Consider the following 27,808-nt stretch of genomic DNA (forward strand, 5'->3'; position numbering starts at 1 on the left):
ATATGCATTAAATGTACTGCGTACATATATACAAACACACACACAATAGTAGAGTTGATTTCTAAAGCAGCTAAAACATTCCAAAGGCTACATCAAAGTCATTCTGGCAATTCCCCAGAATGCCTTTGGTTTCCTGTTGAGTTGAGGGGTTCTAGCAGTTGATGGGCAAAAGAGGGGGAGAAATGGAAAAAGAGTCCCTACTAGAGGGGATCTTGTTTGAAAGGTCTGTTGTGGGCAGCTCAGTAACAGCTGGGGTCCGTGATTCCCACCTGCAGATAGTTGTGGACAGTGAATGCAAAACAGGTTTGAACAGTCAAAGCCCATTGAGTTACAAATCCGAATGACAAGTCAGACATTTTTCTGTAGTATTCACCCAGCTCTAAAACTAAACAGCCAAACGCATTTAAAAAGATCAAAAGGGACATAGCCAGAAGGGAGATGAATATAGCATTTGCCCCACTGAACAGAGGTAAAGTCCATGCTATAGCTGGCGGCCCCCATTCAATTGTCATTCATGTCCAGCAGTGCACATTTTAGCTCTTGGTGTAATGCAGCAAAGAGGTGTGGAGATGGGGGAAGTCTTGCCCAGGTGACGCTACAGAGCTTTCGCTGATGGAATGATTTTGACCCTTGATCCCTTTTCTAAATGGATATTGATATTTGTAGTGTGCTCTCTCAGGCTTGGCCTGCACTGCTCCCAGCAATAAAACTCCTGCTCCAAAATGCTGGTATTTTTTTTTAACATTTAGACACTTTATTTTTTACTTTTTGTCCTAAGGCTTTAAACTGCGTCAGCAATTTCTGCCAGGGCTAGGGAAAATTCATGCTGGTCTGTCCTGGGCTGAGCTTTTGCTGCAAGGTTGAGGCAGGCTAGTCAGAATCATTCAGATGCTCCAAGTAGCAAGGCAGGTCAACAAGCTCATTTGGACTTCGCTGAAAGCTTTTTGCTGAATTCACAGGTACTAGTAATGAAAGTGGAAGAGGAGGAGACAGCAGCTTATGGGAACATTGCACATAGGGCTGTACTTACTGCTTAGAAACCAAACACCAGAGGCACAAAGCCAGAGTCACAGGATATCTGGGATTATGGGACACTGGACACTCCTGTGTCCTTTTACCCCTTTCTTGACTCTGCTCTTTTGTTTTCTCCTCATTTGTCTCTCTGTCTAGTTTTTATTTAGAGCAGAGAGAAATGTTCATTCCCACCCCCCGAAACCATCCAAGGTTCACCCAGTCTCAGGGATAGTTACAAACCAGAAAGGTAAGCAGGTCCCCTTTCCGGTGCCCAAGTTCAAAGTGAACTCGGGCCAAATGTATGGCTTTCCACTGGGGTTTCACTAGAACATCAGGTGAAATGTCAGTTTCTGAGGCGGTTTGCTTTGAGCTTTTTGGAGTTCTAAACTTGGAGCAGAGGTGCAAACAAAACCCACATGAACTGAAACCAGTGTTACCAACTCTCTCAATTTTTATGAGTCTCCTGATAGTTTGTGTTTTTCTTATAGCTCCCGCTCCTATGAGAATCTCAGCCCTTGCTTAAAAATAGAAGTAAGTTTCTAGTCCTCATGTTTGCAAAGAAAAGCTTGAAAACAGCACCCAAGTGTACCTCAAAGGCTCAAAAGCTAGAATATAAATAAAAGGAATGCAACATTTATTTTTTTCTATCAAGCTGGAAGGTCATAATGAGTGGGGTCCCTCAGGGATCAGTTCTGGGTCCGGTTCTGTTCAATATCTTCATCAATGATTTTGATAATGGCATAGAGACAGAACACTCTTATAAAGTTTGTAGATACCACCAAGCAGGGAGGGGTTGCAAGTGCTTTGGAGGATAGGATTAAAATTCAAAATGATTTGGATAAACTGGAGAAATGATCTGAAGTAAATAGGATGAAATCCAATGAGGACAAATGCAAAGTACTCCACTTAGGAAGGAATGATCAGTGGCACACATACAAAATGGGAAATGACTGCCTAGGAAAGAATACTGTGGAAAGGGATCTGGGGGTCATAGTGGACCACAAGTTAAATAAGAGTGAATAGTGTAACACTTTTGGGGGTGGGGAAGCAAATGTCATTTTGGGATGTATTTTGGGAGTGTTGTAAGCAAGACACGAGAAGTACCGGTAATTCTTCCGTTCTACTCCACGCTGATTAGGCCTCAGCTGGAGTATTGTGTCCAGTTCTGGGCACCACACTTCAGGAAGGATGTGGACAAATTGGAGAAAGTCCAGAGAAGAGCAACAAAAATTATTAAAGGTCTAGAAAACATGACCTGTGAGGGAAGATTGAAAGAATTGGGTTTGTTTAGTCTAGAAAAGAAAAGTGAGAGGGGGCATGAAAACAGTTTAAGTACATAAAAGGTTGTTAAAGGAGGAGGGAGAAGAATTATTAACCTCTGAGGAAAGGACAAGAAGCAATGGGCTAAAATTGCAGCAAGGGAGGTTTAGGTTGGACATTAGGAAAACCTTCCTAACTGTCAGGGTGGTTAAGCAGTGGAATAAATTACCTTGGAGATTTTTAAGAGCAGGTTAGACAAACACCTGTCAGGGATGGTCTAGATAATACTTTAGTCCTGCCATAAGTCCAGGGGCCTGGACTAGTTGACCTCTCGAGATCCCTTCCAGTCCTATGATTCTATGACTTTTAATCCTGATTTTTGGGGCCTGCCTGATGATTCCAAATGCTTAGGGTTGGCAATGTGGAGAAACTAAAGAAGAGGTTGGCACTTACCTGTAAGAAATGAAATTGCCCCATTCCACTTGCCACTCCCACTCCTTCCCTGGGACACTTAAGGATGCCTTCCATCCAGTGGACAGCTCTCTTCCTCCCCTGACCTCCTGCCATGTTTCTGACACTGACTGCCTGGTAGTGTTGATACCGTTTTGCATTCACACTGCTGTCACCCAGCCAACCCTACAGTGCTGTCTTTGATGTTAGCTCTTCTTAGCAGTGTGACACGTGCAGGCCATGCCAAGCCAGGAGAGGGAAGATCACCTCATGGTTGTATTACTGTTACTCCATCCCCTCTTTCCTCCCTTTCACTCGCTTGTGTGTTTCATCCGTGTGTCTTGTCCTAAACTAAGATTGAAACATTGTATTATCAAAATTCCCCACAACAAGAGGACCAATCCCGCCTCCCATGCCACAGAGGGTGAAATTACAATTCTGTAGATTTGATTTTTTTTTATTTTTTTTTTTATGAATCCAGTGACACCTCCTCTGCCTTTCTGTCACTAACTTGCCCACGGAATGACATTTTACTACATCACGCTCAACCAGACTAAGATGTGATCTCTATGGGGCAGGGACAGCTTCAGTATATGTGAGTAGAGCAATTAGCACAATGGAGACCACTCTGGTTGGAGCATCTAGAAGCTACTGTAGATCAAATAGTGTATAATAATAAAAAAGCAAGCCTGGAAATAACTATATCAGGTGAGCTTTAACAGAATATGTGAACGTTTCAGTCAAATAAGGACCAATGCAATCTTTCATTCAAATCTGAAATGGGGACCAAAACTTTCTTTAAGCTTCAAATAAGCAGAGTAAGTTGTTTTCTACCCCCCCCCCTCCCAATTTTTGCTGGCTTCTGTATTCTCTCTCTTTTGGCCAGCCATAGAAGTTCCACAAGGAAAGCTGTTTTCAGAGTAACTCTGACCCATCTGAAAGCACGAAAGTCTGGAAATCTCACAGATGGCCTTGTGTCATGAAACTACTAGCCTGATGTATAGACCAGAGGTTTGGATAGTTAAGTTCAAGTTTGGCTATACATGCCACCTTTTATTCTTATCATTCACACCATCAAAGTGCTTGGCCCTGTAGAGAATACAGACACCATCTGCCCCAAACCTTAGAATGTTATAATCGGATTTTTCAAAGACTTATATGTGAGTTGTTTTATATACAGCATTAGGCCCAGGATCTGAGCCTAAAAGACAAACACAGAGGCCATGTCTACACTACAAAAGTAAATCGACCTAACTTACATTGGCATACAGGTGCCGCAGTAATTACACCGCTTGTGCATGTCTACACTTTACTCCTTGTGTCGGTGCACATCCTCACCAGGAGCACTTCTATTGATTGTACTGTCAGTGTGGGGCATTGTGGGACAGCTCCTGAAAGCCAATGACAGTTGACATAAGCAACATAGTGTCTACACTGACACTGCATTGAACTAACTAGATTGACGTTGACTCTATGTCACTTGTGGAGGTGGCGTTATTAAATCAGTGTAGTGGGGCAGTTACATCACCGGGAGTGAAATTTAAGTGTAGACAATCCATAGCTAGGTCAACGTAAGCTGCCTTGTGTTGAGCTTGCTCTGTAGTGTAGACCAGACCAGAGAAAATGGTGAGCAGCAGGTTTTTTTGTTGTTGTTAGAGTGGAACTTTCAAAAACGCTCAGAGTGGGCCTAGCTCTGCTGTCGCTGAAATCAATGGGAGTTCTACAGCTGACTTAGTGGAAGCAGAGTCAGGCCAGCCCTAGGGCTTTTGAAAATCTCACCCTCTTAGGTGGTAAGCTCACTTCTTCTGGCCACAGCAGAAGAAAGGAGGTTTTAAGAGGGCCGTGAAAACATTTGAAATAGTATTGCTTCCCCAGTGGATTCATGGTACATCTAACGTTGATGTAAACTTTTTAAACATTGGGAAGGGGGAGTTTTGCATGGAATGGTGTTCACACTACGGTGGATGGGATCTTTTTTTCCTCTTCCCTATATGGGCCGGTGAGAGCTTGAACCCCTGGGGACCTCTTGGATTGATGCCTAAATTCTGTATGTTCCCTAGTCATCCAGATCAGACCCAGTCATAGAGGTGCAGAGTGGGGAAAATCTGAACTGGATCTACACAGTATGTTGCCTATGGATAAGGAACATAAGTCTCTTTGTCCTTTTGTTTTAAAGAAACAAAATCAAGTTTGTGCTCAGACTTGAAAAGACACTGGAAGAATGAGATTCAGCTGCACTGGTGCTCTACCCACTAAACTGCACAAGAAAGCCCCAACTGTCTGAGCATAGGCAAACAGGCTGTCTCTGACCTGACCCAAGCCAGGACCTGTGTCAAGGGGACTCTCACCTTCACTGAAGCAGGGCCTTTGAAAATAAGGCAGCACCATTTTCTCCATAACCCTAGTTGCTATGACTTGAGTTTGATGCCTCATTGCTACAGCGACTACACAGGCTAGGTAAACAAAGGTGATACTGGGTTATTTATGATGACAGAAATACACACACAGGGTCCAGTTCTGTTTTTCTGTATCCCCCCCACCTACAGCATCACTTCTGTCTAAAATGAAGCTGAGGTTGATTCCACAGACTGTTTTAGATATTGTCAACTGCCATCCATCCACAACTCAGATCCACATGTTAAAAATGTTGTCATGGTCATTTATATGTGTATATATATCTCTGCCCTCTACTGGATGTAATCAGAACTGCTCTTGTGTATGTCTTAGGCTCCATACTGCTATAACAGAAGGAGATTCTCTTTTAAGCCTCTGTTAGAGGCTTGATTTTTCTGGAGCAGGAGGATCTGAGTTCTAGCTCCTTTGTTGCTGTGAAGTTCCAAAGGTCCATGGGTCCAGCTCAGTGACAGCTAGTGAAATCCCATGTAGGTGGCCACAAACTTATTGCAGTACATTTATCTGGGACTCTACACACACATTTTGCAAATGATTTTCAATCTTACATTTGCATTATATTTATTTTAAAAGCATGTGTTCTCACCTTTAACCCCAGGCATCTTCTAGCGCTCTCCTTGCATCCACCAGGATCTCTACTCCATGCCTTTCTCTTCAGCCTTTCCCTCCAGCCTTTTCTCTTTTTCATCTTCTCAGTACAAAGCCCCATTAACAGCTCCTCCAACCTTATGGCATTTACTCCTCTTATTCTCTGTGTTGCTTCTTCACCCCATTACTGGCTGATAGCACCTTCCAGCGATGAGATTGCTTGCAGGGCTGAGGATCTTTCATCGATTCTAAGTCCAGAAGAGATCACCCTCGCTGCCCTCCTGTATAACAGAGGCCATAGCAATTCCCTAGAATAATTTTTTGAACTAGAGCATATCTTAAAAAATCCAACCAATACAATCTTGATTTAAAAATCACCAGTGATGGCGAAGCCTTTTAGGTATGCAGCTCATTTCAGTTGAACTACAGTGGTTTGATCAGGTAACACAGATATAGGCAAGTCAATGTCAAAGAGAAGCATCCTGGGAAAATATAAACAGAAATGGGATAGACACCTGGGAATTGGAATGCATATGGGACAAATGGACAGTTATGTTCACACATGTATAAGGTGTCAAGGTGGGCTAGATGCAAAGGGCCTCAAATTATACAGCCCAGGTATCATATGCCAGCACTCCAGAGTGAATTCAAAAGGGAGGAATCTCTGGCAAGAGGAGGGAGGCCTTGGACCACTTATTTCTGAGAGTGTAAGAAGATCTTAATTTGTGGGGATGCATTTCTCAAGAACAAGATAAACAGGATGTTGGCATGTGAAGTATCTCATCAGGCACAAGTATACTAAGAACCTTGCAAGGATCTGCACACAGCCAAAAACAGCCTTAATTGCATTGTCATTGCTTTTGGTAAGAGAGAACCCAGCAAATTGTGGCAATGGAAAAGAACCACTTCAAGCTGAGAGACCGGTTTGAACTGATTAAATTGTATCTGCCCATCTAGAAAAGATGCCCATCTAGAGCCCACTCAGGAATTGTCTGAATGGGTCACTGGGCAAGTCACAAATGTCATTGGCTTTTGGAGGCTATTTGTGTATACGCAGCTCGGCCTGCATTTTCAAAAGTGACAAATGATTTTGAGTGACTCAATTTTGGGTGCCCAACTTGAGATACCTTAAAGGGGCCTGATATTCAGAAAGTGCTGAGCATCCATCTGCCTTCCGAAAATCAGGCTCCTTTAAGGTATCTCAAATTGGCTGCCCATGTGTGAAAATCTAAGCCTTTGTGTTTATTTCTTCTTCATTCCCAGACAATCACCAAGGCGCTCAAGATTTCTCATACTGACAGAGGCAGGCACTTGCGGTGGAATGGATGAAAAGAAAACATATTAAAATAGCAGTAGTGACCATTTTAAGACATATCGGTTCTGTAAAGAAGAAGCTGTATTGCTAACAAATCTTGATAGATATTGTTGAATAAGACCTCAAAATACTGATTATTTTACTCCAATTTATTTTTCTCTAGTTCAAATAGGAATTAATTCAGGGAAGTCTTATGGCCTGTGTTACACAGGAGGTCAGACTAGATGATCACAGTAGTCTTCTATGACTATTAAAGATGAGGGCTACATTTGTTCTTTTTGTGATGCTAGAGCAGCAGAAGTCAATGGAGGCAACAGCATTGCCTAGCAGGTAGAGCAGAGGATTGGGATTCAGGATACCTAGCTTTTCTTCTGGGCTCTGTCCCTGGCTTGCTGGGTGACTTTGGCCAAGTCATGTCATTTCTCAGTGCCTCAGTTTTCCCCATATGTAAAATGGGGATAATGGTACTTCTCTCCTTTGTAAAGTGCTTTAAGATCCACTAATACAAAGTGACATATAAGAGTTATGTATTGTTATTATATAGGGGATGACCCCTCGTGGTGGACAAGTGGGTTCTTGGACCTGTGACTCTACAACATATTATGATGTAGGTGCTAGGGGGAGAGCCATGTGCTGGCCTGAAACAGGGACTTCAGAAAGGTGAGCTTGCTAAACCCGGTATTAATGCAGGTATCTGTCCAGATCTTCACAGTGCAGCTCAGGAGGTCTCTTGTCCCAGTCCAGTGTGTGATGTTTTGACATATCTTACTGCTGTTAATTCACCACTTGGACTCTTAAGGGCCCACTGTGTGCCCTTATAGGAAAACAGCCTCCTGCCATGAAGGAAGCCCTTCCCGCGGAAGAAGAAGAATGTAACCAGGCATTTCAGATGTGGCAAGATGCCTTCTTGCTCTACCCCATTATATTTACACTCCCCTGCTCCGACTGCCACTGTGCAGGGGAGTAGCTTTGCTGGCTTGGGGACGGAGCTTGCTCAACACTGGAACAATCAAGACCTTGTTGAAGGATTATGCTAGTCATGTGCCAACTTCTGCTGAACAAAACCTAACATGTACAAATGCTTAAAAATCCTCTGGCCAGTAGCTAAGCATCCTGAGCATCCAGTTTACCATCAAATTAGAGCATCAACCATTGACTCGGTTTTGGACCAAGGGCAACTATCCTAACGGTTTAATGCATTATAAGACTATCAGTTCACTGTTTGCTGTAGGTCTTGAAAAAACAAATATGCATTGTACTATGATACATGCCACTAGTCCCATTCTCTGGAGCTACTACCTCAGTACTCCCTGCATCAACCAGAGGAAAACCAGCAAGCAGGGGCCACATTCTGTCAGCTGTAGGATTCAGTCCTGGCAAAGGAATATCAAGAGAGCATGGGAGTGTGGACGATGGATAGGAGAGGCTTGCAGCTCCTGTTATTTGTGGCACAAAGAGTGGTATACTGGTGCACCACAAGACTTGCAGCTTAGCGTTTAAGTTTTATTCATGTGACTCCTAAAGGTTCCTAAGTCAACACCACAAATTCTCTTCCTCCTCTTGCTCACAAAAGCTGGCCATGTCCTCTCTGGGTTTTAAAAAGCACCAGAAATAGCACGTTGGGAACAGTTTTTTGCTTTCTTTCCACCTCACCTTTTGTAATAGCCAGTGTCATGTTTATGCCCATTTCTGACGTCCTCTTTAGTTCTAGCCCATTGTCCTGAACCTCTCTATTCTCTGTCAGGGAGCAACCTGGAGAGACGCATGAATTTCTTGTAGAGAAATATGCACAGCAGGATCCCCAGCAATGTTGAGTTAGTTACCAAACTGGGTATGCTGGACTAGAGGTTCCACTGGATGCAGGTTGTGCAATCCACACCTTAGAAATACTGAGTCTCTCCCAAATGGGAACATACCCTTTTTCCACAGGGCTACCCATGCAATGATTTGAAGATGCAGTATAGAGCTTTGCAAGTTTATTTCACAGCTGTTGACCTAGCGAGTGCAATTTGAATACATAGCAATGCCCCTGGTAAATCCCTCCAGGGGAAAACAGCTTTAAATTCCAGAGAGGCTCCATAAAAGCCCCACCAGCCGAGGCTGCCCAAGAGATGTGTTGGATCTCCTAGCTGCCACGTTGCCTCTATCTCTGGCTGGTCCAGACCTCTTTCTTTATGGGCCCTCACTCCAGTGGGGCAAGAGTTGTGCTTCAGCACGCTCTCTCTCCAGAAGGGCTTTCTATCACTAGGGTCCCGCCATCTGGATTCTGCTAGTGGAACTTCTCCCTGTCCACTTTCGGTTTTGTGGGGCTCAGCCCCAAACTGGGTTGTTGAGGGAAGGGTACTCTTGGGTCCCAGTGTGCAGTAAAATGAAGACTTTGAAAACTTCAAAGTGGAATTATAAAACCTTGCTCATTCGTTATGCCTGTGACAAGAACTGTCAGTAACTTCTTCCTGATAATCCAAGCACAGCTGTCAATGTGGAATCATGAGTCGGCAACATCTGAGAGGTCAGAAACTGCAGTTTCCTGTGTGCCCAAGGTGAAACCGCTTGGACTTGGTAGGACTTCTTTCTGGGAAGCCAGAGGGCTCCAATTTGAGGCATATGTAGGGTACAGGTCTTGAGCAAGAAAGAGAAATGTGATGACGGTGGAATGCTGACAACCCCTCTGACTGCAAGTCAAAGGGCTGTATACCCAAGATTGCAGTCATTATTCTGAGCGAAGCTACACGAGCCAATAATACACGGAATGTGCAACTGGTGCTTTCATGCCAATTTAGTGGCTAACAAATAATCCATTGTGCAGCATCTTGTTCAGAGTGAAGTATTACGTTCGAATGTCTGTTAACTAAATTGAGATTTATTTATTTTTATTTAAGATGGGGGGTGGGGGAGCCTAATTTAAATCTTCTTGCCCTGGCTTCTGTCATTCCATCAGGATCTTGATGCATCAGAATCCAATCACAGTTGTTTAACACTCTGGACTAGATCCTCAGCTGGTGTAAAATGCCATAGCTCCATTGATGTCAACTGAACGAAAATGAGTTATGCACATGGAGGATCTGGCACTCGCTATTTTCCCACTGATGGAAATATTACGCCTTGTCACCAACCTTGAACCTGATCCCCACACTCAGCTCTTCCAGAGGAGCCAGGAATCTTCTGAGCCAGTGCGCAGTTTCCTGTTCACACAATATGATTCATGTCCTGGTACAGAAAGCTTGTCTAACGCTTCCAAAATGGGAGGAGGCATGCTATATTGCATAGCGTAGTAATGAACGCCTAATAAAGATGTGCATTTGCTTTTGTGCCTTGTATAAATACCTCTCTACGTGAGAGAGCTAAAAATACGCTGGGCTGATGGAGCTGGGCGGAATGCTGCCGATGCAAACTGTGGCCGTCAACTATTCAAACACCAAACTAATTCTGTCACTGTACAGCTTCCTGAACTCAGAAGTGGCTGGTTGCTGGCAAAGATGCTCCTGTGTGGGCTGAATGAGTTTTTTTTAAAGGGTTTCGTAACATGATTTGCTATACTCCAGTTGATCCCTGACTATTAGAGGGATGCACATTGAATTGCTTCAGTAGTGTGAGCTCATGGCACATGCCAGGGGCTCCTTGCATTCCTCCATTGTGCTCCACAATTTCTGTGTCATGCCACGCTCTCATCCCTCTTTATTTCAGGTACTCCCTACACCCACCCTCTCATGCCAGGGGCTCAGAGTGTCCGCCAAAGCATTGTTACTCATTCTCTCCCCCACTAGTTATGATGCTCCAGACAGAGAAATTCCACCAAGCTGAGTGTAAGACCTTACTTCGCTCAGCCAATTATTTTCTATATATTTATATAAAAGATGTAGGGAATTAATTCATTAACATTTGTAATGCCAAGGTACTGTGGTGACGTGGGCCACAGCAAAGCTCTAAACATGTATATGTTCCGTTTCACTGTGGCGGTGGTGATCAAATGCACAGAAATACCTTGGGGAGCAGTACTGGGCAGGCAGGTCAGCTGTCACAACAGTGAGCCAATCACTGAGGGTCAGTAAGCAGAGTGTTCAGGGTTTCCCTCATCTTCCCAGACAGCATAGGTGAATGTAATGGCCTCCCACAGCATATTTTCCCCTTCTGGGTAGCCATACAGACTGTCAATAAAAGTGGAGATAGAAAAGTCAAAATCATTTGGGAAAACATCATCTCCCTTGTCCAAGAAGCCATCCATTAATTGTAAGCCTTCCCCTTGGTTTGTTAGGTCATAGTTAAGGAAGCCCCCTTGCTTTGTTAGAATCTGAGGGTCATCTGGAATTACATCCCCATCAGTCACGGGCCTGAAAACAATGTGCTACGTGGCTGGAGTGATGGTCTGCTGAATGAGTTCTTTGTAGTTCTATGGCCCATATGACTCCACAGAAAGTAATAAATTGATTCTCACCACCCCATCCCCGGAGAGGTCAAAAGTATTAATATTCCCATTTTAGAGAATGGGTGACTTGTCTGCAGTCACACAGGATGTCTGTGGCAAAGCAGGAATTTGAAATCAGAAGTTCCGAGTCTCAGCTCAGTGGTTCAGCCACAAGATCTTCCTTCCTTTTTAGGGTCCTTGGGCCAAATTTTTGCTCCCATTTTCACCTACAGGGCTATAAAGTGGTAGGTGAATATAATTTGGTTACTAGCCACTCAGTGTGATGCATATAAAATGAGTCCAATCATAAGGCCCAAAGCTGCATCCATGTTGCCCTCTCTGTATTGAAGGTGAAAGGAAAGGATTTGTGAGGGTTACAATCCCCATATATTCCTTTAGCTAATAATTTTAAATCTCCCTTTCTGGGTGAACTCCATATGCAGTACAGGAAGTGCTGTCACTGGTTAGAACAGGGGACTGCGAGAACAGACTCCTTGCATTTTATTCTCTGCTCAGTCACTTCAGCTAGCTCCATCTCAGTTTATGCGCCAGGATGTAAAATGGGTCTTAGAATAACTTATCTGATTCATAGAGATAGTGTGAAGATTAATAAATTGTGCACTATGAGATGGATTCTCATTTACTTAAGGCCTGTGTTCACTTCTCTGGCAGTGTAAAGAGGCATTAAAGTGAATGCAAGTGTAATTTATGGCCATTCTAATGCCAGAGTTGTGTAAATGGGATTCAGGCTCAAGTGCTTTGAGAATCTTGGCTAAAATGTGATTTATAAACACACAGGATTATTGTAGTGGAAAAAAGAGAGACAGGTTTAAACAGGGTGGGCACCATTATAAAGTAGATAGAACCAAGGGATCTCCAACTCAAATCACCATGAGGGCCACATGAAGACTAGTACGTTGGTCTGAGGGCCACATCACTGAAACCTTTTCATACAGTGATATAAAAGTATAGTCAAAAATTAAAAAAATGAAGAGTAATATAGTATGCTATTAAAAGTCAACATACTAACTTTTTTAAAACTATAATGCGAAGAGGGGTTTTAATAAAATACAAACACTCAGAAATGCACCTTACTCAAATGACAAAACAGGCATTTACTTTTAGAATTACTTCGGTTCTTCTTCCCCACCCCCACTCCACCCCTCCCCATGAGGCCCTGCCCCACCTCTTCCCACCCCTTCCCCAAATCTCCACCCTAGCCTCGCCTCTTCTCCACCTCCTCCCCTGAGCGCACCGCATCCCCGCTCCCTCCTGGAAAGTCCTAAGCGCAGCCAAACAGCTGTTTGGTGGCGGGAAGCACTGGGAGGTAGGCAGAGGAGCGGGGAAGCGGCACGCTCTGGGGAGGAAGTGGGATGGGAGCTTGGCTGCTGGTGGAGTCGGTGCCTATGGCGGGCTGCATGTTTGAGACCCCTGGTATAGCCATTCATCCTAGCAGGGATACATAGTCTTTTCAAAGCCACAAAGGCAGTCACACAAGTGAGGGATAATGTCTCCATCTGGTCACGTTTTGCTTTCACTTACTATTGGTGTGGGCTATTAAACAACTGTTGTGTTTCACTAAGACATGGCAGCATTTCAGCTGCAGGTGGAGTGACTAAACCTTACAGTTTTGTGAAGCTTAATTAGTTAATGTTAATGTGCTTTGAGATCCTCAGCTGACAGTCATGGTAGATGAATAAAGTAGTAGTACTATACTTACAAGAGACTAACAAAATTAGCATTTTTGGATACTCATGTCTGATGTCACTATCGTGAAATAATTTCTTTAGGGTTATCAAGCAATTAAAAAAATTAATTGTGATTAATCACACAATTAAACAATAGTAGAATACTACTGTAACCCTTCTGCCCGTCAGAGTTGGCAGCAACAAGGGCCGGGTTCAGTATCTAGGGGTTCCATTCCAATAACACAATGCAAACCGGCTCGAGCCCCCACCCAGTGACCTGGGACAAATATATATACCAGCCCCGCTGGGCGCCTCCAAGAGGCAATACTTCCCCTCTCGCAAGCACATAGTCTGAGTGTAGCAAAAAGCCTTTTAATAACAGAGAGAAACAATGTGGCATTATGTTGGGGAAACACCACCAACAGGATTCATAACACAACCCATGAGCAAAAAAAAAACCCACCCCAAGCAAATTGGGGCATGCCCCCTTCCCTTTGGTTCTTGAGTCCAGCAACCCCAAATCACCCAAAGTCCCAAAAGTCCAATGACCCAAAAGTCTCTGTCCCTGGTCAGGGCAGCCCCAGAGTTCGAAAGTTTATCTGCGGAGCTTTACCTCCCACCCTGGGTGGAGATGGGACGGGGGTAAGAGGCACCTTACATGATCTGAAGCTGACCGCCCCACAGCTCCATAGGCCTTCGCTCCGCTCCGCCCCGCCAGCTGCCCCACGAACTCCTTCGCTCAGCTCCGCTCCGCTCCGCTCCGCGGCCCACAAACAGCTCCCGCCGTCCTACGAACTGCTCCGCCAGCCTATCCACAAGGCACTCCAGCCGTCCCGCAAACTGCTCCATGATATATCTTCAGGCTCCCCCACTACTTAACACAATGCTCAGTGATTTCAGCTCTTAGTCAGTTCAGCTCTTTGGTGAATTCAGCTTGTAGTAGGGGAGCCTCAGTGCTGGTGCACTATTAGCCCAAAGTGAGCTCAGCAGCCTGTAACTAGACTTCTAATGAAATCAAAATTAGCTCTGATATTCCACAGTGGAGAGAGGAGGAAGTGCAATTAGCATGTAAGGCCCTCACCGAGGGGCCCATGCCACCAAGTATTAATACTTGTCCCCAACCTCTCTCCCTTCACACAGTTTTGGAACCCATGACCCTTGCCTAGCGAGTGCTACTTAGTTGATGGTGAGTCCCTCCATCATAACAAAAGGCCAAGTACAGTTCCAAGCACAGTTCCCATAATCAGGGTAATAACAATTTATTCTTCCTGCCCCAATAACAGAGACACTGGGGATCCCACAGCAGCTGAAGTGACCATTTGGGCAGCTATGGCCTCAGTCTAGGCGGGGTGGGTGTGCCTATGCAAATGAGATCGGCCCCTGAAGTTTTTTTCCACAACTTGCCATACCTCACCACCAGATGTCAGGGTGGAGCTCATCCTGACACTGCTTACACTACTATTAAACAATAGTAGAATACCATGGATTTAAATATTTTGGGATGTTTTCTACATTTTCAGATATTGATTTCAGTTGCAACACAGAATGCAAAGTGTACAGTGCTCACGTTATATTTTTGATTACAAGTATTTGCACTGTAAAAATACAAAAGAAATAGTATTTCAGTTCACCTCATACGAGCACTGTAGTGCGATCTCTTTATCATGAAAGTTGAACTTACAAATGTAGAATTATGTACAAAAAAACTGCATTCAAAAATAAAACAATCTAAAATTTTAGAGCTTGCAAGTCCACTCAGCCCTACTTCTTGTTCAGCCAATTGCTCAGACAAACAAGTTTGTTTACACTTGCAGGAGATAATGCTGCCCGCTTCTTGTTTACAATGTCACCCGAAAGTGAGAATAGGCGTTCTCAGGGCAAGATGTGCAACATGCCAGATGTGCTAAAGATTCATATGTCCCTTCATGCTCCAACCACCATTCCAGGGGACATGCATCCATGCTGATGACAGGGTCTGATCGATAACAATCCAAAGCAGTGCGGACGACGCATGTTCATTTTCATTATCTGAGTCAGATGCCACCAGCAGAAGGTTGATTTTCTTTTTTGGTGGTTTGGGTTCTGTACTTTCTGCATCGGAGTGTTGCTCTTTTAAGACTTCTGAAAGCATGCTCCACACCTCGTCCCTCTCAGATTTTGGAAGGCACTTCCGATTCTTAAACCTTAGGTCAAGTGCTGTAGCTATCTTTAGAAATCTCATATTGGTACCTTCTTTGAGTTTTGTGAAATCTGCAGTGAAAGTGTTCTTAAAATGAACAACATGTGCTGGGTCATCATCTGAGACTGCTATAACATGAAATATATGGGAGAATGCAGGTAAAACAACACGGGGCATACAATTCTCAGTATTAGGCCCTATAATGGTGTCCCCTGAATAGGTATGTGGACACAGTTGACAATGGGCTTTGTTGCAAGGATAGGTTCCTGGGTTAGTGGTTCTGTTGTGTGGTTGCTGGTGAGTATTTGCTTAAGGTTGGGGGGCTATCTCACCAGCAACCACACAACAGAACCACTAACCCAGGAACCTATCCTTGCAACAAAGACCGTTGCCAACTGTGCCCACATATCTATTCAGGGGGACACCATCATAGGGCCTAATCACATCAGCCACACTATCAGAGGCTCGTTCACCTGCACATCTACCAATGTGATATATGCCATCATGTGCCAGCAATGCCCCTCTGCCATGTACATTGGCCAAACTGGACAGTCTCTACGTAAAAGAATAAAAAGACACAAATCAGACGTCAAGAATTATAACATTCATAAACCAGTCGGAGAACACTTCAATCTCTCTGGTCACTCGATTTCTGACCTAAAAGTGGCTATTCTTCAACAAAAAAACTTCAGAAACAGACTCCAACGAGAGACTGCTGAATTGGAATTAATTTGCAAATTGGGTACCATTAACTTAGGCTTGAATAGAGACTGGGATTGGTTGAGTCATTACACAAAGTAAAACTATTTCCCCTTGTTTATTCCCCCACCCACTGTTCCTCAGACGTTCTTGTTAACTGCTGGAAATGGCCCACCTTGATTATCACTATAAAAGGTTTTCTCCCCCCCGCTCTCCTGCTGGTAGTAGCTCATCTTAAGTGATCACTCTCCTTACAGTGTGCATGATAAACACCCATTTTTTCATGTTCAGTGTGTATATAAATCTCCTCACTGTATTTTCCACTGAATGCATCCGATGAAGTGAGCTGTAGCTCACGAAAGCTTATGCTCAAATAGATTGGATAGTCTCTAAGGTGCCACAAGTCCTCCTTTTGTTTGTCTTAGCAATTGGCTGAACAAGAAGTAGAAAAAAGTGGACTTGTAGGCTCTGAAGTTTTACATTGTTTTGGTTTGAGTGCAGTTATGTAACAAAAACAAGTCTACATCTGTAATTGTAAATTGCACTTTCACGGCAAAGAGATTGCACTAGCGTACTTGTGTGAGGTGAATTGAAAAATACTATTTTGTTTACAAATATTTGCAGTGTAAAAATGATAAAAATAATATGCACTTTGTATTGTTCTAACTGAAATCAATATGAAAATGTAGAAAAACATCTGAAATATTTAATACATTTAAATTGGTATTCTATTGTTTAACAATGTGATTAAAACTGCGATTAAACACGATTAATTATTTTAATCGCAATTAATTTGAGTTAATTGTGTGAGTTAACTGCGATTAATCGACAGCCCTAATTTTTTTTAAACTGGTATATTTGAGGCAAATGTTTATGTTCCCTTTCAAAAAATGAGAACTGCCTCTGTTTTAAGGGTCTGATGAGAAGCCACAAGAGACATTAGGTTCATTGACTTGTAAAACAAATAGTGTGAAAATAAGCCGATCTGACGACATCAGCAATCAGCCAATACCCAAATGAAGAATAAAGAAAGGAAAATCCAATGGTCTGCCCTGTAGCTCTTCTTCACTATGACAGGTCTGGATGAATGACCCCTCCATGGGACAGGGCTATAAATTACTAACTGAACCCAAAGTTCAGGTGGGTGCAGAAAGCCCGTCTCTTTTGCCACATACAATTACGAAATGATGGTGTTTTCTCCACCGCAAGTGCGCAGTTCACAGAGATGCCAGAAGTCATTGAGCAGGGCAGATTGGGAAATTTTCTTTAGGTCTTGTCTATACAAGGATTTTTTTTTTCTTTTTTCTTTTCTTTTTTTTTTCTGAAGTCTCCTGCTATTGTTCAGCCCCGTGGGAATGCTAGAAAAGACCAGGCCACTTGGAACCTAACCCTTACACTCCCACAGGTGGAGCTGTGTATGGTTTTGGCAAAGCTGGGAGACTTTAGGAAAGATCTCCTTGTGCAGACACAGCCCCACAGAGGCAAACTGCAGGATACCTAGGATGCAATGTGTGATCATATGCTCAGTCACAGGAACAAAAGTGATTTTTTTTTTTCAGGACAGTTCATTACATTGCCCTCTCGACCATGCCCGTTCCCCTACTTGATTTGTTTACCTCTGAAGTCCCTTGCTCTCATCTCTGGTGGCCTTCCAGCTGATAATCCTCCTGTACTTCTGTTAGAAGGGGATAACCCCAGGCTCCTGGCCAACATTTCTCAATAAAACAGCTTCTAATGTCCAAGGCCGTAGAAGAGCAATACACAGTTGCTTCATTTACCTGCCCAGCCATTGGCACTGCCCCTATTTCTAACTCGTTGTTTTGTATGTCACTTGGAGATGCCTTGACTATGAAAATTGCCATATAGGGGCACATTCGTTTCTTCTTGCATTTGTTTTGTCCTGCAAATAAGCAGATAGGGACTGACAGGTTTTCCTTTGTTTATGAACAGTGCCTACCGCATGGTGAGTGCTATCTGAATGCAAACAATGAATAATTACCACTCACTTTCTTTCCTCTCTTGTCTGTCTTGGAAGCTATTTGGAGCAGAATCCATTCTTTACTCTGTACTGAACGGTGCCTAGCACAATTATTTACTTGTATCACAGAGGTACCTAAAGGCCCCAGTCAGGATTGGGGTCCCATATTTGGTAGATGCTGTACCAACTAATAATGAGAAACAGTCCCTGCCCCTAAAGAGTTTACAGTCTAAATAGATACAATAGACAAAAGAACACACACCACCACTACCAAGAGACCCCTGTCACAGTTCAGGGCAACTGCACTTGGATTCCCGCTCTGTGGTCCCTCGATGGCACCCACTCTAGGCTCCTGACTCCTCAGCCAGCACCTCTCTTGGTAAAGACCTGCATCTCTCTTCCTCCTGACCAGGGGTTTTCCCAGACTGCACAGTTCCCTGCCTACACTGTGATGTCCCCAGCAAGCCAGACTGCCTAGAGGTTTGCATCTGTGCTTTGCTTTCTCTCCAAAGGCTATAGTGTAATAACCCTGCAGTTACAAGTTACCACACAGCTCTTCATAAGCAAGCACATTATTCTTTAGGGGAAACCATTACAGAGAAAATACATTAAAAACAATTTTAAAAAACCCAGCATGCCTGCTAGTCACCCCAGCTCCAGCAAGAGCTCTAGTAGGCGTCTGTACTTCAAAATCCACAGCTGAGTTTTCCCCGTGATTACAAGTCCATACTGTCTCAGGTTCAAAAGCTGACCTCCCATGAATAGTACAGTCTTTCCTTTATACAGATCTTGGTCCTCATGTAACAGGTGATCAGCAGACAGTGGCCCACTCCCCAGGGTGTAACTTCAAAAGGCTGGATTTTTGCATAACTGGTGGTGGGGAATTTGCATTCACCTCCCTCTAAAAATTCCCCAGGAAAAATCACTTCACTCAGGTGGTCCCAAAAGTCCATTCTTGTAAGGCCCATTGTTCAATATAGTCCTTTGATCACCCACACCTTCTATCACATCTCCCTTCCCCCGTCCCCAAGATGTGACATACAATCCCTGAGCACAATAATACATAACCTTTGCATTTAGAGCAACGGTCCCCAAAGCTACTTAAACTTAATTCAATAAGGTTTTTCAAGGCTATTGATATATTTGTCACAGCCCCATGCAATATCTGTGCCCCATTGTGCTAGGCACTATACAAATATAGTAAAAGTCTCTGCCTTGAAGACTTTTTACAGTGTAAATAGGGTGGGAGAAAAAGTATTACTATGCACATTTTGCACAGATGGGGAACTGAGGCAAAGTTGTGCTGAGTGCCAGTCCAGTGCCTTGGACTCCGATCTCAGTTGGGAGCCCTAGGTGTTACTGAAATGTAAATGGATAATTTCTTGTTAAGGTGAATGTTTGGTTAATTAGGACAGTAGTTGCTGGACCTACTCTAGCCAGTAGCCTCTGCGATGGTCACTGCAGCAGGAAGAAACCAAAATCCATTAAAGCTAACTGCGACCAGCTTCTTTAAAGAGAAGTTAATTATGCCTGCAAACCATAGCTGGGTCATCACTGAGGAGCACTCCAAGGCAGTAGTAATACATGGGCATAACACACAGTCAGTTACTCCCTAGGAAAATGTGAGCAGGGTAGCTGTGACCTCTCTGCCTTGCCCAGAATATAAGAGCAGAATAGTAGCTCTGGCTGGCTGACACTTTCGTAGTTTATGTAACCTGTGTTTTTTCATAGATAAGGTATACATCAAGGATAGATGTAGGGAGCAAAGGAACCAAATTCTCTAAGAGGAATAGCAAAAAATGACAACGTCTGCAAAAAAACCACTGAGCAGGCCTTTATGCAACAGACATGGAGGTGAGATGAGAAAAAGGGTCTTGTGCCCATTAGCCCATCCTTGCAATAGCATCATGAGAAGTCACTAGCTCAAGCACCAGATCTATGTGTCCACCCTGTGTCATAAAGATTATAATAAAAGAGACTGATATTTTGCTTTCCTGTTGCGCAGAAGAAAAAAAAATGCACCCGAGGCAAATGGAATTTTGCAAGGCTGAATTAACTGGTTAGACCCGATCACAGGCCAGTGGTTTATACAGTTCAGCTGAGTGGAAATCTATAGCAGGTGTGTCACCGCCTGTATACCTCACACTTGGACTGTCGCCAAGCATTCTTCAAATACAATGCTGAAGCCAAACCATGTACCTTAGTGCGGTTTGGCATGTTTAAAAAAAAAACAAAAACAAACTCATGCCCATCTTCAAAGGCTGTTTTAAAATAATTATCTCCCATCACTGTTATATTCAGAAAATTGTCTTGTGGTCGGTCTCTCTAAAGATTCTCTGTAGGTGCCATATACGCCTTTCCACATTCCACTCTCTCAAACGCTGGCTAGCACAAATCCTTTCTCTTTCCTCAATGTGGCAGCGTTGTCTTCGTGCCAACAACTTCAGCTGATTCCAACAGCTGCTCAGAGAAAGGTTGGGCCTGTGGTTCAGGGTATTGGGCTGGGCTCAGGATTCACTTACCCTCTCTTTGCCTTTGTTCCCCCTCAGGGGATAATAGTACATGCCTGCCTCTCATGCGTGAGGAGAGGATACTGTGGTGAGGGAGTCATTGCTTAGATTTGTGTGTGTGTGTGTGTGAAGCCATTCTGAGCATTGTTCCTGCCTTCTACAAAAGTTTTTAGTTGTAGGCCAGTTGATCTGAGACATGACAATATTCTTTTTGTCTGATTTCTCTCTCGCCTCTAGTTGCTCCAGAGGCAAATTGTCACCCCACTCCCCGAAGTCAATGCATTGGAAAGGTCTTCCCTACCAATGTAATCATCAGTTACAATGCACTACAGGCAGAACCAGGAATTTGCTGCATAATGTGGGCATGCTCACCTCCAGCTTGCTACTCACCCAGCTGATAAAACTGGCTGGACCCAATAAATCAGTAATGAAGATCCAAACTCCACTTTCTAGATGACATTTTAGTGTGGCCAGCACACTAGAGACTGCTACAAGCCCTGAAAACATAGTGGGGCTGGTTTTCTGAAGTGCCAAGCACTACTGCCATCAATGTAGGCCTGTAGGTGCTCAGTACCTTTGGAAAATCAGTCCTACGTGTTGCCTATAAACACTCTACAATGAGGCAGAAGTTCAGCCTGTTGCCTTGGTACAAGTCCCTTGTGATCCCTGGATGTGTTTCCTGAGGGACCTATTCTGATCTTGCTTGGCTTTGCCTTTTAGAACTGAGCAAGCTGTTCAAGTGAGGCTCTTAATCAACCACCATCCTGCAGGGGGAGCCCTTGTGCATCTGTGACAATTTTCAGCTTTGCACAAGCTCCCTTCTCAGCACAACAGAAAGATTTTTCTGACAAGCTTGGGTTCCAGTGTGGGAAGACATTATAGGATGAGAGAAGGAAGAGGAAATATGAGGGGATGGAAAAGAGAAATGCTGTCATTTCTGTGTGTTGCATAATAGTGAATAGGAGGTGATGTGTGTCATGGGTTCCTCCCGGGGTACCACCTGGAACTGGGGTACTGCTGAGCCCTCTGACCCACCAGCCTGGCCTCCCTCTCACACTGTGCTGCTGTGACAAGTTGCAAAGCCCTCCAAGCTTGCACTTTCACCAGCATTCACACAGGTAGGGACACACCCAGCTGCAGTCACATGCAGGCTCTCTAACAACCAGCCTAGGACCCCAGAGCAGTACCATCCTGCCCTGGTCAAATCTGGCCAATATATGGGTTTAACGCCCGGTCCGCCTCTCCCTCAATGTGAAGAGGACCATGCGCACTTGCGGTAACCAAGCTGAGATTTTCCCCTTACACCTTAGTCAAACGCACACTGGTTTGGATTAAGACATAAAATAAGTTTGACTACAAAAGGATAGATTTTAAGTGATTATAAGTGATAGCAAACAGATCAAAGTAGATTACCTAGTAAATAAACAAAACCGCAAACTGAGCTTAACTTACTAGATAGGTAGGATATGAATTAACAAATTCTTACCGTGAGTGATAAACAGGCTGGCATATTTCAGCCTGGGTTTCCTAGGTTTTCATACACAGGCTAGAAATCCCTCTAGCCTGGGACTATCACTTTCCCCCATTCAGTCTTTATTCTTCAGATGTTTCCAGGTGTGTAGTTGTAGGGAGAGTGAGGTCCCCCTATGATGTCATTTCCCTCCTTTTATATCTTCTTCCCACTTGCTGAAAGGCTCTTTTGCTGTGACCTGGGTCAAACAGTTCCCACTGTGTAGTGCTATCTCTGAGAATCCCTGGGGCAGACCTTGTGCTTGTGTGCCTTTTCTCAATAAGCCATTAACATTGTTTGGCCTTTTTACTGTTGTACCTGAAAGGCTGCTTGTGGGTGTTTTCAACCTCGCATCATGTTTCAGTAACACAGACACAGCCAAACTTCATAGCTCCACATACAGCAATAGCACATACCATCCAACGAGATATTAATGTCTAGCAGATCAAGACTTTTAGAATGATACCTCACAAGGCATACTTTCTACAAAACACATCCTAATTACATGACAGTGGTGAATACTGGTGTGCCCTGGTGTCACAATGTGCTTCATGCCATTGTGTACTGGAGAGTAGCTGCTCTACATAGACACACACCATTAAGTGTGATCCATACTATGGAAAGGTTTGAGACCTCCTCTGTGTACTGTCCACAGCTTGGGGCTCATTTTGTTTAGGGAAATGCAATAGTCCCATAGAAAATGAATGGGCTGGAAAGACAAGCCACAGTATGTATATATATATATATATATATATATATATAATGTGTGTGTGTGTGTGTGTGTATATATATATATATATATATGCTGATTGGCACACCATGATAGGCACAAATTAGGACCCATATAAGAGTTCTTAGTTGTTTGTCACTTGTTTATGCAGAGAGAAGATTCAAAAGAAGATATCTTTGGTAGATGGCACATTATCCACCATCTGCTGTTTGTGAGCAAGGGACAGCAACTGCGAACGTCATAACAGCATTTATTTTGGAATCTCCAGCAGACTGTGTGGCAAGAATCAGCTGGGTAAGTGTCCTGAGAGTTTACAATCTTCCCTTTGCTGACTGTGGCTAAGATTTTCAGAAGCAACTAGTGATTTTGGCTGCCTCAACTTTGGGTGCTCAGTCTGAAACATTTGTAAGCGGTTCTTCTTTTAAGAAAGTGGTGAACAGTCCCTCTGAAAATCAGGCCCCTTTATGGTGTCTAAAGTTGGGCACCCAAAAATAAGGCACCCTGAATCGCTAGTTACATTTGAAATTATTGTTGTGATCTTATCCCCTGGAAAAGGGCTTTGGATTGTTTACCTTTTTATCTGGCGGGGATTTACTTTGGCCAAAATCATAACAATCCCAGAAGGAAAGCAACAGGAAAAAGTGAGCAAGCAAGGACATTCACATAAACATCACAGCCTGTTTCTAAAATTAAATGGACAGGGTGCCATTTCCTAATTTATTATTCCTTCCTGTAATCATACATCAGGCTGGCTCACAATGCTGCTGGAGAGAGAGGTATTTTCAAAGGCAGGCTTTCCCTGAGAATAGGGGGGTCAGTATTACATGGCAATAATTTTCTTTTAAGTTCTCTGGTTTCTTTTTTCATTGCAGGGTAATGAATCCAGTGCAGGTTCGCACTTCAAATAAACTCACAGCTTATGTGCTGTATTCATTCATTTAGAAACCTGTTTCACATTCAGAAATAATGGGGCCCACTCCACATATGAACAATGATGGGATCGGGTTCTGGATTGAGGCTGGGATATTCAAAAGGGCCTAAGACAGTTGGGTACCCAGCTCTGACTGACTTTCAGTGAAAGTTGGGACCCTACCTCCCTTTGGTTCCTTCACTCAGTCCAGGCTTTGCTAGCTGTCTCTCTCTATAATGGTCTGAACCAAAACCCTGGATCCCAGCACCCCCCCTAACTTTGGGTGATGATCAAGATCCAGATCTAGATGTTGTGGAATAAGCCCTCCACTGCTAGCACTGCCACGTAATCTCTCCTTCCAAGGAAGAGCAATGCACACTGGGACTTGAATGAAGCTCCCTAGGCAACAGCATCTTTGAACCAGCATCAGTGTTGTGCTCTGTCCTCCTTATTTATTATTTGTATCTCAGTAACCGCTAGCAGCCCCAGCTGCGATCAAGACCACTTTGGGATGCATGCTGTACAAATGAGTAGTAAAAACCCAGCCCCAAAGATCCCCCAGTTTAGCTTGTGACAAGATTCTACAAGTGGATGGAAACCCAGTGGCGCAAGAGAGGATGAAGTAGCATTAAAGGGAATCAATTATCACGCTGCAAGCAGTAGTCTCCGCTCGCTATGAGAGGGGTCACAGAAATGCATCACCACACGTAACCTCTCCACTCCCTTCCTCCCCCCCACCACACCCTTTACTGTGCTTGTTGATATGGCAGCATCAAAGTAGGGGCTCTACAATATATTTTGAGTGGTTCAGCTCTGAAGCTCAAACTGACATACCAGTTCTAAGGGTGGATAACCGGACACTTTATGTACTGCTCCGGATGGTTGGTTGGCGGGCGATTGGATTTCAAATGCATTTAGCACTTTTTGATGCCTCCCTGAGGTAGTGATATAAAATCTAGGCTTGTGAAGAACACTGTGTTCATCCTGTTGTTTCTTGGCTTGAACTTTGCTACTGTCCCTGACTTGGCTTGAGGCCAATCTATTTTTGAGAAGATTAACAAGAAGTTCAGAAAGTGGTAAATCAGCCTCCGGACACACACAGCGAGAGTGCGTGTGTGTAACTAGTGCTATTTGAGAGCAGTCTGAGCAGCAGGATTCATGGTAATAATTCATTGCTGTATAGGTTAAAGTGCACCCCACTAAGGTTTGGCAACATTGAATGGCTCCTTCACGTTTATTACGCCAGCACATAGGAGACTGTAGGTTCCAGTATGCAGTGTTCCAGCTTTGTCCAAGTGGAAGGTCACAAAGACCAAGCTGGAGCACTGACTGCTAAGATCTGTATCTCCTTGGATCATGCCTCTGTGATGAAGAGGGATGTAATCTGCTCCCTTTTATGCAAATTAGACATGGGCTTGGGCTCATGGCCAAGTATAGTCCTTGACTGGGCAAAATGTGGACACCTATATTCTAATGTACATGGGCAAGCAGCATCTTCCTGACAGATGAAAGGTTTTAAGTAAATGCTAAATTCTTGCAGTTTTGATGAACCAACACTACATCTTGCCCCCTAGCACCACTGGAATCTAATGTAAATGCCACTCACTGTTCAAACTGTTCAGATGTTCTGATGAGCCCTGTAGAAGGGGCAAGTATTTCTTTCTTCAGCAATGATGATTCTCTTCCACCATCTCCAGCTTGAAAGGTTGACACTGAGCTCACAAACCTCCTCCATGAATCAATTTTGTAATGATCATGGCCCAAGCGTTTAAACTTGATCAGAGGTAGAAAGAAAACAGAAGAGACTGTGTAGGGTATCTGATTGAATGGTTGATGGAGAGACAGATTTACAGGTCATGTCCCCTATGGTAGTTGTCCAACAGCTTTCCTTTACTTTGGGTCAAAACCTCCTGCTGACTCCAAAAATCCTCTTCGAGTTGGGCAATCCTCCATTCATGAGAATTTTTCCTTAATATGATATCATTACACACCCAAATCTATCAGCTCAAGGAAACTCCCAGGCAGCTTTTGTTGATACGTTGGATCTTATGGCTCTGACCTGTACAAGTACTGGATAGCCTAAAACAAAGTCAGATCTAAGCCATTTGTATTTGAAATGGAGCCCCCATGCTGAAAGCATCAGACCTATATACATCGAAGCGAACAAGACTCGTTCTGAAAAAGTGGTGGTGGTGCCCGCTGGAACCCGTTACTCATTAGTACTTAATTCTTAGCACTACTCATTGCTTACATAATTGGTAAGGAAAAATGGGGAGGTGAGCAGTTAGAGAATTCACAGGAAGCCAAGGTTAAACAAAGCCAAATTCTTGCTGAGGTTGCCGTTTTATTTAGAGGAGTCTTATCCAAACAAATCAGGGAAGCCTCAGGCCATCTTAGCAGGCTCAACTCCAAACCAAGAAGATAAAGCCAGAGCAAACAACCAGAGCAGCTTGTATTTCCAGAGCTCCCTGCTCTACCTTCCGGTCACCGAACCCAACCCCTGCCTGTGCTGTGAAAAGGCTGCTGGGAGGACACCGCCTAACCCCACTTGTAACAGGACCAGAGACGAGCGTCACGGATGGTTACAAAACCGTGGTTGTGCTCCTAGTGCAGGCAGAGCCTGGGGCATTTGCACATAGCTCTCTTGTGAGACCCTAACTGCAGGTGGCAAAGAGTTCTCCGGAAGGGACCGAACAAGTGAGGCAGGATGTGGGGATCATCTCTGGAGGAAGTGCAGGAGTGGCACTCTGCCTGGAGAACCCCTTTAAGCATGGCAATAGTGATGGGGGGTTTGGTGGGGGGGGAGAGCTGGGGTTGAGAGGCACAGATCTGCTCCCCTCCCCGAATGCATTCTCAATCCATTTATCCACCAGGACAAGTTTTATTGCTTCGACTTTGTATTGACAATATTACTAAATCAGCATCCGCAGCTCTCCTGAGCTCACAGAGATTTAGCCTATGGTAAGAGAAAGAGGAGAACATGTTAAAAAATAAACAGAAGCCACTCTAACATTACCCAGCATGCAGGCTCCAATTTATGATCCCCCAGTGGGATGCCATCGTTAAACTCAGGTGGAAACTTCTGGAACTCACCTACCCACAGCTGGCATTTCACCCCATGCCTCCCCCCCCGCACTGTACAACACATAAGGTTAAAATTAATGACACATCATTTAGTGTCTTCCTTTTCATCATTTTAAAAGAAATCTGTCTAGGTTCTCCACCCCACACTCTGAATAATGAATGTTTTGCTGGTGCCACATTAATGACTCGAAATGCTCAGGCACATCACCTGTCAGATGTACTTCTAATGAGTCTGATGGTTTCTGGGAAGTTTAAGTAATGCCAGCTCACTTCCATTTTGATTAACAGATTTGGGGCTGAAGCCAGAGAGGTGCTCAACGCCCACAGCTCTCAGACTCCAGGTCTTGAGGAATAAACATAGTTCATATGAGTTAGTCTAAGGTTTATAGAGATACCCCATTCAGCTAGAAAAGCCCTTTGAACTAACTGCAGCCAGACTATGCAAATTCTTCTGCTTACTTTCAAGGGCCAGTTGAGACTCAGTGTTACCTACGCAGGTTTCGTTGTTGAAAATTATTTGCATCAAAAAAAATCATGAAGCTGAGGTTATAGGAGGAGTTATTTACACTAGAGGAAAGAAATCCTAGAGCATCTTAAGCTTCTTTCATGAAAAATTTTCCACGTTCCTTATTTTGGGGCTGCATCACACATTGGGTTCCATGTTTGGGTTTTGGCGGGTTGAGAGGTATGTACACCAGAGGAATTCACTCCTGGGCATTTACCTGCTCTGTTATGATAGTGAAAACGAAAAAGACCATGTCCCACAACACATTCCAGGCAAGATTTTCCAAAGCGATTAGTGATTTGGGGTGCCCATTTTGAGATGCCTTAATGGGTCTTGCCCATAAGAAGTGCTGAGCACCCACCCTGGAAATTAGGTCACTTTAATTTGCATCAAGATGGGAGGGGGGGCCCAAATCACTGTAAAAAGAGCCAAGTCAGGAAAAGTGCAGTTCCACATGATACGTTTTGGATAACTATACAGGGTCAGGAGATTCTGAGACCATTAGGAGGCTCATCCAAAAGGGCTGAGCCATGGTCTGAAGCTTAGCCAGACCCAGTGGGTCTACCAAACTGGG

At 44.0% G+C, this 27,808-nt stretch overlaps 1 long non-coding RNA gene across 1 annotated transcript in view; it reads left to right on the forward strand.

The window, feature by feature from the left end:
- The window catches only part of LOC122464651, a 32,698-nt gene extending 6,225 nt beyond the window's left edge, over nucleotides 1–26,473 (forward strand). Inside the window, exons 2-3 of the long non-coding RNA XR_006288869.1 lie at nucleotides 22,887–23,029; nucleotides 26,000–26,473. This is a non-coding gene — a long non-coding RNA (uncharacterized LOC122464651). The remainder of the gene's footprint in view (nucleotides 1–22,886; nucleotides 23,030–25,999) is intronic.
- The last annotated feature ends 1,335 nt before the right edge of the window (nucleotides 26,474–27,808 follow it).

This window comes from Chelonia mydas, chromosome 2 (genome assembly GCF_015237465.2).
Source record: "Chelonia mydas isolate rCheMyd1 chromosome 2, rCheMyd1.pri.v2, whole genome shotgun sequence".
Taxonomy (NCBI): domain Eukaryota; kingdom Metazoa; phylum Chordata; order Testudines; family Cheloniidae; genus Chelonia; species Chelonia mydas.